General features: G+C 46.7%; 1 protein-coding gene and 1 long non-coding RNA gene across 4 annotated transcripts in view; both read left to right on the top strand.

Moving 5' to 3' along the window:
- The window catches only part of LOC122683791 (poly(A)-specific ribonuclease PARN-like), a 1,255,676-nt gene that overhangs the window by 1,103,263 nt on the left and 139,719 nt on the right, over window positions 1–12,694 (top strand). The window lies entirely within an intron of this gene.
- The window catches only part of LOC122684512, a 39,204-nt gene continuing 33,867 nt past the window's right edge, over window positions 7,358–12,694 (top strand). The window contains exon 1 of the long non-coding RNA XR_006338076.1: window positions 7,358–7,443. This is a non-coding gene — a long non-coding RNA (uncharacterized LOC122684512). The remainder of the gene's footprint in view (window positions 7,444–12,694) is intronic.

The raw sequence follows: 12,694 nt of genomic DNA on the forward strand, positions 1-12,694 counted from the left end.
CATACTGAAACACAGTCAATAAAATGAGAGCATTAATACCCAAGGATTTCATGAGGTAAAATAAGTTATGTACCACATTTCAGACCATCTATGAAATGCCTTATCTAGGTCATATTCTAAATATTAAAAAATACAATGCATTTTATTTCATCTTTTCCTATTAGTATACTGCAGCATGTGAGAGATAGATGGCTACATAATTGATGATAAGCCCAGGATATGGTGATTTCTAATCCCCCAATATACATTTTAGAGTTTAAGGGTAATCAGGTTTGTTGATGTCCTTGAGTGATACATAGAGTTGGTATACAAGAGCACACCCACGTTTTGCTCTGTAGTGATTCATGGAGACTAGAAGCAATCTTCAGGATATTACAAAGTACCTGTCAGTTCTTAAAGATGACATTTGATAAAAGGGTGTTCCGTTCCAGACCTATGTACAGGGAACCTCGACTTTCTCCTGTCCTTCGAGTCACCCCGCGGGGCTGTCTTCAGGTCTGCTGGGCAGGACACTGTCCACAGACAGCTTCAGGGTCTCTATTCAGGAGATGTTTAGGGGCAGCCAACAGCCGTCAGCCCGGAAGAGGGCCTGGGGCGAAGGTGGAGGTGGGGGAATAGTGTGGAAGCAGAGTTTGCACAGCAGACAGAGGTTTGTGCTTTTCTAATGGTTACTCCCCTGGGTCAGGAAGATCCCCTGGAGAAGGAAGTGGCAGCCCACTCCAGTACTCTTGCCTGGAAAATCCCATGGATGAAGGAGACTGGTAGGCTACAGTCCATGGGGTCGCAAAGAGTCGGACACGACTGAGCAACTTCATTCAATGGTTACTCAGGGGACCCAATGACTTCCGTGTGGCTCAGATGGTAAAGAATCTGCCTGCAGTGCAGGGGGCCTGAGTTCGATCCCCGGGTGGGGACGATCCCCTCGAGGAAGAAATGGCAACGCAGTCCAGTATTGTTGCCTGGAGAATCCCACGGACAGAGGGGCCTGGGGGGCTACAGCCTGTGGGGTCGCAGAGTCGGACACGACTGAGTAACACACAAACACACACGCACACACACCCCGTGTCGTGGGGTCACCCACAGCCCCGCTCCTGTTCCCAAAGCTTCCGCCTGCCCCCACCCGCATGGACCCCCCAGCCCCGGCCCCAGGGGTGGAGGGCCCGCCGCGCCGCAGAGCCGGCCGAGGAGCCCGCCTCAGCCCGGGCCGCTTCGCCGGCCGGCGGGAAGTTTTCCACCCCCGGGCGCGCGTGGGCATCGCGCGTCCGGGGTGAGTGCCCCCGGGTTCGCGCCGCAGCCGCCGGGAGAGAGCTCCGAGCCGGGGCGTCGCCAGGGCGGCAGAGGCAGGCGGTGAAGCGCCGCTCCTGCCTTGCCTCAGGGCGAGCCGCACCCGGCAGCGCGTCCCTTTAACGCGCGCGCCCGTCAAGGTGCCCGCGGCCCTCCCGACCGGCCGGCAGCCTCCCTCCCGCGTCTCGCGGGCCCCGGCGCTCCGTCCCGGGGGGCGCCCCTCGCCCGCCCCCGCCGCCGTCCGCTCGCGGGGCTCGGCTGTCACTTCACTTTCCCTCGGCGCCCCGCGGGCGCGCGCGGCGGGGAGGGGGCGGGGCGGCGCGGGGCTCGCGCTCTCTCCCGGGCGCGCGCGCGCGGACGGCCGGGCGGCGGCGGCGCACGGCGGCGGCGGGCGGCGGCGCACGGCGGCGGCGGCGGCGGCGCACGGCGGCGGCGGCGGCGGCGCACGGCGGCGGCGGCGGCGGCGCACGGCGGCGGCGGCGGCGGCGCACGGCGGCGGCGGCTCCACTTTCCAGGACTCAGGGGCGGCGACAGCGCCAGCCGCGGGCAGCAGGCTGGGCAGCCGGAGCTGGAACGGCCGGGCGCGGCGGCGGCGCCGGGGGTGAGTCCGGCGGGCACAGGCGTGGCCGGGCGGTCCGCTGTGCGGGGCGGGGGTGCAGGTTCGGAGACCGGACGGCCCGCGGGGACGCCGACCCCCGGGGCCTCGTCAGCGCCCCTGCCCCCCGCGTCCCCTCAGCGTTCTGTCCCCGGGCTGGGGCTCGATCCCGCGACCGCGCGGACGGCCTCGCTCAGGTGCCCGAAGCCCCGCGCCCCTCCCCCTCCCTCCCCTCCCCCCGGCGCCCCCTCCCCCTTCGGACCTCGCGTCCCAGTCTTTCGCCGCCCGCCGCCCCTTCCCTGTCCAGCGCTCCCGGAACCAAGTCTCCGGGAAAGTGCAGGACGAGTGTCACGGGGAAGTGCCGGCCCGGCCGCACGCGGGGTCCCTGCGGATCTGCCCCCCATCATCGCCGCCCGCGGGGTCCCTGCGGGTCCCTCCTCCACCCGCGGCCGGGGGCCGTGCGGCGTCCGCCCTGCGGCGGGCCGTGTGTTGTCCCCGCTTTGTGAAGCCCGCAGTCCGCGGTCCGAGCCCGTTTTCCTGGTCTCGGTCCTCCGCAGCCCCGCTGGCTCGGTTCGAAGCCGGGTTCCACCCCCAGCGCCCCCCTTCCGTCTACTCCCGCCGTATCTCCTCGCTCTCTGGGTTTTCATCCTCTTGCCCTTTACTATTTCTAATGAAGATGAAGCGGAGCTTCTTGTGGCTTCGCCCCCCGCCCCCCCACGACCGACCAGAAATGTCCAATCCATCTTCTCTTAAGGAAATTAAGGCCGCTCTGCAAGGACCCCGTCCTGGCTTGGTGGCTGTTAGACCCATTTGCATGTTGCCCAGATTCACCGTTTTGCATTGTGTATTCTTGAGCGTGTACGCAAATATTTTTTTATTTAAAAGTGCAGAAGGAAATGGTAGGGTTTACCTTAAGAGTATCTTGCCATCTCGCCCTTCAGAAAGATTTTAAATTCTTCTTGGTTGTTTTTTTTTTTTTTTTTTTTTTAAATCTTCGATTCTTAAAAAAGTATGCTTCTGAATAGGTGAGAATTCGTTCTGGACCTTGGGAATCTAAAAATTTGTGTTGACTCAGTTTGGATGCCCTTTGGCTCTGGAGAGTTTTGTCTGTGGGCTGATGCCAGTGATGGAGGGTTTGCATATAATGTCATACCCCATTATAGAAAGGTGCTCACCGCCACACCATAGCACCTTTTCCTCAAATCTTGGGTGTTCCACTATTATTTCCTGCATAAATATCCTTGCAGGTGAGTTAAAGGTAATATAAATAATTTAATTTTACATTTTAGAAAAGTTTAGAAACCCGACTGGGAAGGCAAGTGGCAAGAAACAGGACCGAATTAAGCGTTTTCCTGTTGTGAAAGCTCAAAGGAACACTTGCTTCTGCAGTCTTATACTGCGAGTTTTATACAGTTTTATACCGTCTTATCTGGACGGTAATCCGGATTCACGGAGTGACTATAGTTGTTTCTATGTTATCGATAATATTTATCACCAAATCATCTCATTTCTATGGAACATGTGAGTTTATTTTCATATGTTGCTAATTTCCAGGACTGTAATTTACCGTATAGAATACATAGCTAATTCCCTTTTAGATAATTTTTGAGTTGAAGAAAGAACAGTATTCAGACTTTTAATCTAACACTTCTTTGAGGAAAGTTCAATTTTACTATTTTATGTTTAGAAACTGAGTATTTGAGTGCAAAGTAAAAATCTTAATATCTTTGAAACTATCATGGAAGAGTAGCTCTGTGTTTATAACCCTGGGATTCCAGTTTATCTTCACTCTAGATTAGATAATTGGATCCAATTAGCTATTTAAGAATTCATCTTAAAAGTAAGCGCTGATTTAGAAGATAACATTCACTTCCTGTATTTCTCTTTTGTCTCTGCCCTGCCGCTTGTGGAATCTTAGTTCTCTAACCAGGGATTGAACCTATACCCTCTGTGCTGGGGACGCAGGAGTCCCTTGAAGATAACATTGAGAGAGTTTTAATTCAGGAAATTAAAAAAAAAGTGGTTTATTTTTGGCTGTCCTGAGTCTTGGTTTCTGCAGGGGCTTCTCCCTCGTTGCCTCGAGCCCGGGCTGCTCTGCGCTGGTCTTTTCGTCGGTGGCGGAGGAGCCCGCGACTCTAGGGCGCGCAGACTTCAGGAGATGGGGTGCAGGGGCCTAGTTGCTCTGCAGTATGTGGGATCTTCTAGACCAGGGATTGAACCCTGCATGGGCAGGCGGATTCTTTACTATTGAGTCACCAGGGAAGCCCAGAAAGTTTTTTTTTTACTCATTTGTACTTTAAGAGAGACAGAACACCAGTCTTGCAGCTAATTAAAATGTGTATAGACTATTTTTTCTTCATAAAAATTAGTTGCCACCTAAGTAGTGCAGTAATTTTTCCCCACACTGTTTCTGTAATTAGACACTCAAAAACTATTAATAAAACCCACAGAACTTCCCCTTACTCTTAGTATTTGAACAGGATATGAAAACTTTGTTTCTGAAAGCTTCTTTTATAGTGGTTATTTGTGGCCTTAGGTGAATTTATCATCCATAGGTTGATTTGGATGAAATAAGGCTTCTTAGGTCAAAAGTGGAAATTTTTTTTCCTTACTGTGAAACTGTAGAAATTATACATCTATTTGGGTATTTTAATAGTTCCCTAGTGAGACTAATTTTAGTCTTCTGATACTGTGGGGCAGTTTATGAAATGTGGATTTCAGACTGTGGCTTAGATTATATCACTGAGTAGTCTTTTAAGTAATTATATATGCTCATGGCATTATTAGATATTATGTAATTACACATAAATAAGAATATTAAGATGAATATGTAGCTTTATAACTAGTGTAATATGCAACTGAAATTCTAGGCATAGTTTATCAAACTAAAACTGGAGCTTCAGTAAAAAAGAATTTTATTCCATTTAGGTTTTCATGTATTTGTCAACTAATGGATTGCTTCCAGTTTAAGACATATAAAAGGATTTCTCACTCGTTTCACATATCTCAAAATATTGCCAGCAGCGTTTTGCTGCATGTGAGGGCCTTTCTCTAAGAATTACTCTCTTTCTTACTCCCATGCACAGCTGTTCTCACAGGCTCTTATGTACATACTTACAAGGGTTTAAACTCATATATATATATATATATATATATATATATATATATATATTTTTTTTTTTTTTTACTGAAAGAAGTAAGCTGAAAAAAAATTCAGCATTAAATCCAAGGATGAGAATTTTATGTGAAATAAAAATTAAAAAAAAAAAAAAGAAAGCAAGAAATACGTTAGGACTGTTTGAGCTGGATGTGGAACATGCTGATATAAAATCTCGGGATTCTGTTAAGTGACTCGAGTGCTCCTAGAAGATGCTCCAGCTGAGGAGACGGTTGTGCTCGTTTACAGGGGAAAGCCATCGCATTCCCCGCTTCAGAGCTGCCTGGGCAGACCTCTCTTTCTTTGGCGTGGAGGAAGGGAGCTGTTGAGGGTGATGGGGCTGTGTCTGGTGATGCCTTGGTGAAGGCACTCAGGATTTCTGCTGGCTCCTCACCGGCTCTGCTTCCCGCGTCCTCACTTCTCCTTCAGGTTTGTCTTAACCTTTCTCATTTCAACCACTTCAAGTTCTGTCTCATGAAATCACTTTGATTTAGAGCAAGCTACAAGTGAAATAGAGCGAGCTATAAGTTAAATCTTCAGTGAGGAAGAATTTTAATTATGGTCAGCTAGCTCTACATTTGGACCAGTTCTGGTAATCAAACAGTGCTTTATTTGAGGTATCTTTCTCTTACATATTAAGTCTTATTTTTGATCCAGCAAATACAGTTTTAACTCTTAATTTGACTAAGAGTTACATAGTATCTTTTTCAAAAGGAATTTGTTCCCATTTATTTGTGGTTCTTAAAGGGGTACTTTGTGGTGTTGATGTCACTCCTTAAAGGTAGTTCTGTGTTTTGAAGAGAGGCGCCCCAGAAGGTAGGTGTACCAGCTCCGGTAGTTATGAGGTGGCAGTAACATGGTGAGAGTGTGGGCATGGGTTTTATCAGTTCGGTTTTGGATTTGTCAGTAAAGTCTAAGCTAGTTGGGTCACAGGGGATGTACTCATGGTAATCAGACTCAGAAATCAATTATGATAGAATGATTGTTAGCAAGAGAGAACTGGAATTTTTTTGTGCATTATCTAGGTTGTAACAGCTTACCCATGTACCAAGATATTGAGAAGATTGAGTTGGTAATCAGAGTTGCTTGTGGAGCAAAGGGACTTTGAAAGCCTCGAGGTATGTTTCATCCAGACCGTGGGGGGAAAGACAGGCCCCTAATGTCTCCATACAGCCTTCATCTCCTGTGGAACCTGGTTGCTTGGTAAATTGTTGGATCAGGGCTGGCACCGTCCTGCAGTTCAGCTTCTATTTAGAATCACGGAGGCCTCTGTGTTCTTCTGTTATCACAAAGGTTACTTAAAACAGTTGACTGACTTAGAGGATTTTAATTGTAGCCCAGCCGGAGGATGTATTCATGTGGTATTGGTGCCAGCATTTGCTCTATCCCTGTGTTCTTTGGCCATTTTTACTGACCTCTGTTACAGCCCCTAGCAAGTAGTCTTACCCACTGAATCAACTTGCTTATCCTAGGACTCAAGAGCCCGGCACAGTGCCTGGTGGGTAGCGCAGTTTTTTTTCTTTTTCGATGATGCTTTATTGACACATAATTCATGTATTGCAAAATTCACTCTTTTAAAATGTATAGCTCAGTGGTTTTTAGAATATTTAGAGCTGTATATCACCATTATCTAATATAAGAACATTTTTATCACCCCACAAGGAAACCTTGCACTTCTTAGCTTTGTACCGTTCCCATTCTTCCCTCACTCCCAGCCCCTGGCAATCACTCACTGACTTTTCTGTCTCTGCGCACTCGCCGATTCTGGACGGTTCGTGCCATTTGCGGCCCTTTGTGCCTGGTGTCTTTCACTGAACATCGTGTTTTCAAAGTTCATCCACGGTGTAGCTTGCACATACTGTACTCCGTTCCTTTATGTGGCTGGATGGCATTCCATTGCTTGGATATCCCACATTTGGTTTATCTGTTCGTTGTCAGCTGGTGGGTATTTGAGTTGTTTCCTCTTTTTGGTTCTGTGAATAGTGTTGCTGTGAACATATTGTGTATATATATTTGTTTTCATTTCTTTTCTCAATACATTTTGAATGGATGAAGGAAAAGTTTTGGCAACTCCCAAAGCTGTTAGGTAAAGTGAGCAAGTCATTCATTCTATAGTGAGTTTTCTTTGGTTCCTGTTAAGATTCACTTTCTCTCTGTTCTCGAGCGACCTTTCTGCAGTCCTTCCCCAACTGAGTAAATGATTTTTTTGACTCTTTAATCCAGGATCTAAAATGTCCACTGAGGCACAAAGAGTTGACGACAGTCCAGGCACTAGTGGAGGAAGCTCCGATGGAGACCAGCGTGAGAGTGTCTAGTGGGAACCAGAGAGAGAGCAGGTTCAGCCGAAGAAGAAGGAGGGGAAGATATCCAGCAAAACAGCTGCTAAACTGTCTACTAGTGCTAAAAGGTACCTCAGTTACGGGAACTTCTTTGCTTTTAGTATCAATTTATCACCTTAAGTCTGACTTTCTCTTGCATTTAATCATTTTTCTGGGATATGGACCATGAAGTTCATGGATTTTTTCTTCTTCAAGGTTATTTCTTTTTCATGATCTTAGTTATATGCAATATGAACTTTTTGGTGTTTAAAGTCAGTTAAACAGCATGGCAAAATTATAAACTATGTATCCATAGTGTGTGTATATGTATTGTTAGGTGACTATGAATAGGAAAGTGCATGTAAAAGTGTGATAATTTGTTTTATGGTTCCTTGACCATTACTATTTTATTTTATTGAGCAGCAGAGAATAAAAGTGGGAGTCTATTGAAATAGTTACTGGATGATTATTTACACTCACTGTTAGTAAAGTGAGAAATGTGGGAGTTAATAACAATAGAATGGGAAAGACTAGAGATCTCTTCAAGAAAATTGGTATCTCTTCAAGATACTAAGGGAACATTTCATGCAAAGATGGGCACAATAAAGGACAGAAACAGTACAGACCTAACAGAAGCAGAAGATATTAAGATGAGGTAGCAAGAATGCACAGAAGAGCTATACGAAAAAGATCTTCAGGACCCAGATAACCACGATGGTGTGATCACTCACCTAGAGCCAGACATCCTGGAGTCCAAAGTCAAGTGGGCCTTAGGAAGCATTACTATGACAAAGCTAGTGGAGGTGATGAAATTCCAGCTGAGCTATTTCAAATCCTAAAAGGTGATGCTGTAAAAGTGCTGCACTCAATATGCCAGCAAATTTGGAAACCTCAGCAGTGGCCACAGGACTGGAAAAGATCAGTTTTCATTCCAACCCCAAAGAAAGACAATGCCAAGGAATGCTCAAACTGCTGCACAATAGCACTCATCTCACATTCTAGCAAAGTAATGCTCGAAATTCTCCAAGCCAGGCTTCAACAATACGTGAACCCTGAACTTCTAGATGCTCAAGCTGGATTTAGAAAAGGCAGAGGAACCAGAGATCAAATTGCCAACATCTGTTGGATTATAGAAAAAGCAGGAGAATTCCAGAAAAACACCTACTTCTGCTCCATTGACTACGCTAAAGCCTTTGACTGTAGATGACAACAAACTGTGGAAAGTTCTTAAACAGATGGGAATACAGACCTCCTTACCTGCTTCCTGAGGAATCTGTATGCAGGTTAAGAAGCAACAGTTAGAACTGGACATGGAACAACAGATGGATTCACATGGAACAATAACTGATTCCAAATAGGGAAAGGAGTACGTCAAGGCTGTATATTGTCACCCTGCTTATTTAACTTTTATGCAGACTACATCATGAGAAATGCTGGGCTGGTTGAAGCACAAGCTGGAATCAAGATTGCCAGGAGAAATATCAATAACCTCACATCTGCAGATGACACCACCCTTTCAGCAGAAAGCGAAGAATAACTAAAGAGCCTCTTGATGAGGGTGAAAGAGGAGAGTGAAAAAGTTGGCTTAAAACTTAACATTAAAAAAACTAAGATCATGGCTTCTGGTCCCATCACTTCATGGCAAACAGATGGGGAAACGATGGAAACAGTGACAGACTTTATTTTGGGGGCTCCAAAATCACTGGAGATGGTGATTGCAGCCCTGAAATTAAAAGACGCCTGCTCCTTGGAAGAAAAGCTATGACCCACCTAGATAGCATATTAAAAAGCAGAGATATTACTTTCCCAGCAAAGGTCCGAGTCAAAGCTATGGTTTTCCAGTGGTCATGTATGGATGTGAGAGTTGGACCATAAAGAAGACTGAGCACTGAAGAATTGATGCTTTTGAACTGTGGTTTTGGAGAAGACTATTGAGAGTCCCTTGGACTGCAAGGAGATCCAACCAGTCAACCCTAAAGTAAATCAGTCCTGAGTATTCATTGGAAGGACTGATGCTGAAGCTCCAATACCTTGGCCACCTGATGGGAAGAACTGACTCATTGGAAAAGACCCTGATGCTGGGAAAGATTGAAGGTGGGAGAAGGGGACAACAGAGGATGAGATGGTTGGAAGGCATCACTGACTCAATGGACATGAGTTTGAGCAAACTCCGGGAGCTGGTAATGGCTAGGGAAGCCTGGTGTGCTGCAGTCCATGGGGTCACCAAGAGTCAGACACAACTGAGCGACTGAGCTGAACTGAAGAACAGATGCATGTCGTTTTCATTATATCAGGCAGTGGTTTAGTCTTGATAACAGATTTTCTTTTCCTCCAGAGAACAGGTAGATCTGGAAGCAGGATATTTTGGGTGATTCTTTGCTGCCACATCAGTTGCTTAGGGTGATTGGCATGTCATTGGACTCAGCAGAGGGAATATACACTTTAATACTGTTACATTATAGAATATCTCTTGGTAAATAATCTAAAGGTGAATTGAATCTAGTAGTCTTTCCTGGCCCTGTGATGTACTGTCTGAGAATTTGGGGCCTTGTGGACTGACCGTTGAGTGACAGCTTCATCCTTTACTGTTGGTGTGGATGAGGGAACCCATCCCAGAGGTCGTACCCGTGTGGGCTGGAGGAGCTTGCTTCTCTCTGGTCGAGTCAGTCCACAGGTTGGGAAGACCTCTGTCAGGCCCCCTGCAGGCCGTGCCTTTCTGGGGAGAGTTGTTAGAGTGCGCCGTCCATTCTAAGGGCCTCGGGTAGCCAGCTTCCCTGTCCTGGAAGCGGGTTGCGGATGCCCGCCCTCTGCTGAAGGAGCCGTGAGAAAGTGAGACGGCCTGGGACTTGAGGCCTTCTAACCTCTGTATTGGACGGCGGGGAGGGCCCCATGCGCTCCTGCGGGCACAGCGCAGCTCCAGGGGCCTCGGCTCAGGGCCCGGCCAGCTGCCCGGTCACAGCGCAGAACGACCGGCTGCAGGGAATGCCGTGGACTAGGGTGGAACGGAGCGGGGATGGAGAAACAGGACGTTTAGAGGAAGGAAGGGAGGTGCGTGGGTGTGCGTGGGCAGGAGATCCTCAGGTACAGACTGCGGCCCGCCTGACTGAGGGCGTCCCTGTGGCTCAGACAGGAAAGAATCCGCCTGCAAAGCGCGGACCCGGGTCGGGGAGATCCCCTGGAGGAGGGTGAGGCAGCCCACTCCAGTGTTCTTGCCTGCAGAATCCCATGGACAGAGGAGCCTGTGGGGTCGCCAAGAGTGGGACACGGCTGAGCGACTAGGCGCACACAGCCCCTGAGAGTGAGGGTGCTGTGGGGGCCGGGGAGGACGATCGTCTGGGAGTGCTCCCCACCGGCGGGCGCCCCGTGGAGCGCGGCCGGGCATCGTGCCGGCGTCGGAGCAAGGCCCGCAGTCTGCCGGGGGAGTGGAAACTGGGCCATGTGTGAAAGCTGGGATTGGGTGAGGCTTGTTCGGTAACAGTCTTTCTTTACTTCGTTTTCCCACAGTGTGTACAAAGTTGAGATTACGTATTCAAACCTAGTTTTCCTTTTCCCCACTCTTTAAATTGGGGATAAAGTTTATTTCTGAGTGTGTGTGTGTGAAGAATCCAGGACAGTGTCTGATGGGCACATGATAGGAATTAGTAGTACGGCATTGGGGAAAGTAAGAAATGCCTTTTAAGTTGCTTCCTGGCTGAAAAAAAGTCACTCCGTTGGCAAATTTATTCTTGTGAATCTGTGATTTTCAGACTGTGACTGATGACTTTCCTCTACACAGTTTCTGGGTGGCTTATGGTTGAGTGTCTGAGGGGGTTTAGGCATTTACTATTTTTTTGAATATAAAATGCTGCTTCACGGCAAATTTTCAGGTAAAAGACAAAAACCCAATACTAAAAAGTTGAACTCTGTTCCTTTCCTTCTCCCCAGTCTAGTTGATAGTGGAAGTTGATTTTGTCCCCCATCTCTGCTTTAGGTTCCTTTCTTTTTTTAAGTAGGTGTCTGTTTTGGCTGCACCAGGCCTGAGTTGTGCATGCGGGATCTCTGTAGTCACAGCAGGTGGGTCTGGTTCCCTGACCAGGGGTGGAACCCAGGCTCCCTGTTGGGAGTGTGGAGTCTTAGCCACCGGGCCGCCAGGGAAGTCCCTCTGTCTGAGCTCTAACAACTGAGGAAAAACATTGGGAATCTTGATGACAGGGACTCAAAACATAGTTTTAATTCACCATGTGCCTTGCATAGTAGGGTCGTATTTATTGACTGATTGCCTTAGAACCTAGGGTTTGTTGTGAGGCTTGGATCTTCCCCAGAGATTAGAATCCTAGTACTGATATGTTCAGAAGATCAAAGGTGGAGGTAGTTTCACAATAAAATTCTCACTTATTATTATTGATAATTGATTTTTATGCAGATGAGACATCTTTTCCAAATAGTGTCATTTTGTGGGAGAGTTAATCAGCAGTGCAGAGCTTGCACTGGAGAGACAGAATCTGGGTTAGACCTAATGCTAGGTCCTGGCATTTAGTTGCTCTGTGATATTAGAAACATAGTTTAACATTTCCAAGCTTCACCTTTCTCATCTGTGAAATGGAGACAGAAATAGTCCCATCTTCGCAGGGCCAGCGTGAGGATGGAAAGTGATCAAGCTGTTATTTGGCACACAGAAAGGTTTCATACACTGATGCTGTCGTTCTTAGACTTTGTGCCAGTTAAAGCCTACAATAGTATTTTACTAAGTCCATGTGATAAATTTTAGAAAAATGAAGTTTGTGTTAATGCTATGAGGACTTAGTGCTTTTTGTTAAAATAGTAAAGCTCAGATGCTGTAATTATATATACATTTTATAGTAACTCAAGAAAAGTACTTTGCACATAGGTGTTCAGTTGCATAAAATATGCTGTAATTGTAGAATTAATCATTAGGTGTAGAAATGTGTTTTCTTGCAAAAAAAATCTCAGTTTTCAGGTGTTATGGCAAAGTAATATTGGATACAGAAAATATTAAATTGGAATTTTATTTAAACAATGGTATAAATTAATTTTTGTCTGTTTCAGAGTTAAGAGGGAGATTACAGTTACTTCTTGATGCATTTTTGCTCTTCTTTGGCATGAAATTATTTCTTAAAAAATCGGAATGCTTTTAGCATGGTCTGTTCTCTTCATAATTTGATGTGATTTTATTGGATACAATATAATACTGTCCTAGAAATGATATTTGGTTTTAGACTCTAAATTGTTGTTAGGTTGGGAGGTTGATTTCAGTATATTTGACTGTGATATTTTGTTATATGGGCTAATCTGTTTCTTTTCCACATGAGAATGAAGTACTCTTTATAGATAATCTTTTGT

The sequence above is a fragment of the Cervus elaphus genome, chromosome 1, assembly GCF_910594005.1.
Source record: "Cervus elaphus chromosome 1, mCerEla1.1, whole genome shotgun sequence".
NCBI lineage: Eukaryota > Metazoa > Chordata > Mammalia > Artiodactyla > Cervidae > Cervus > Cervus elaphus.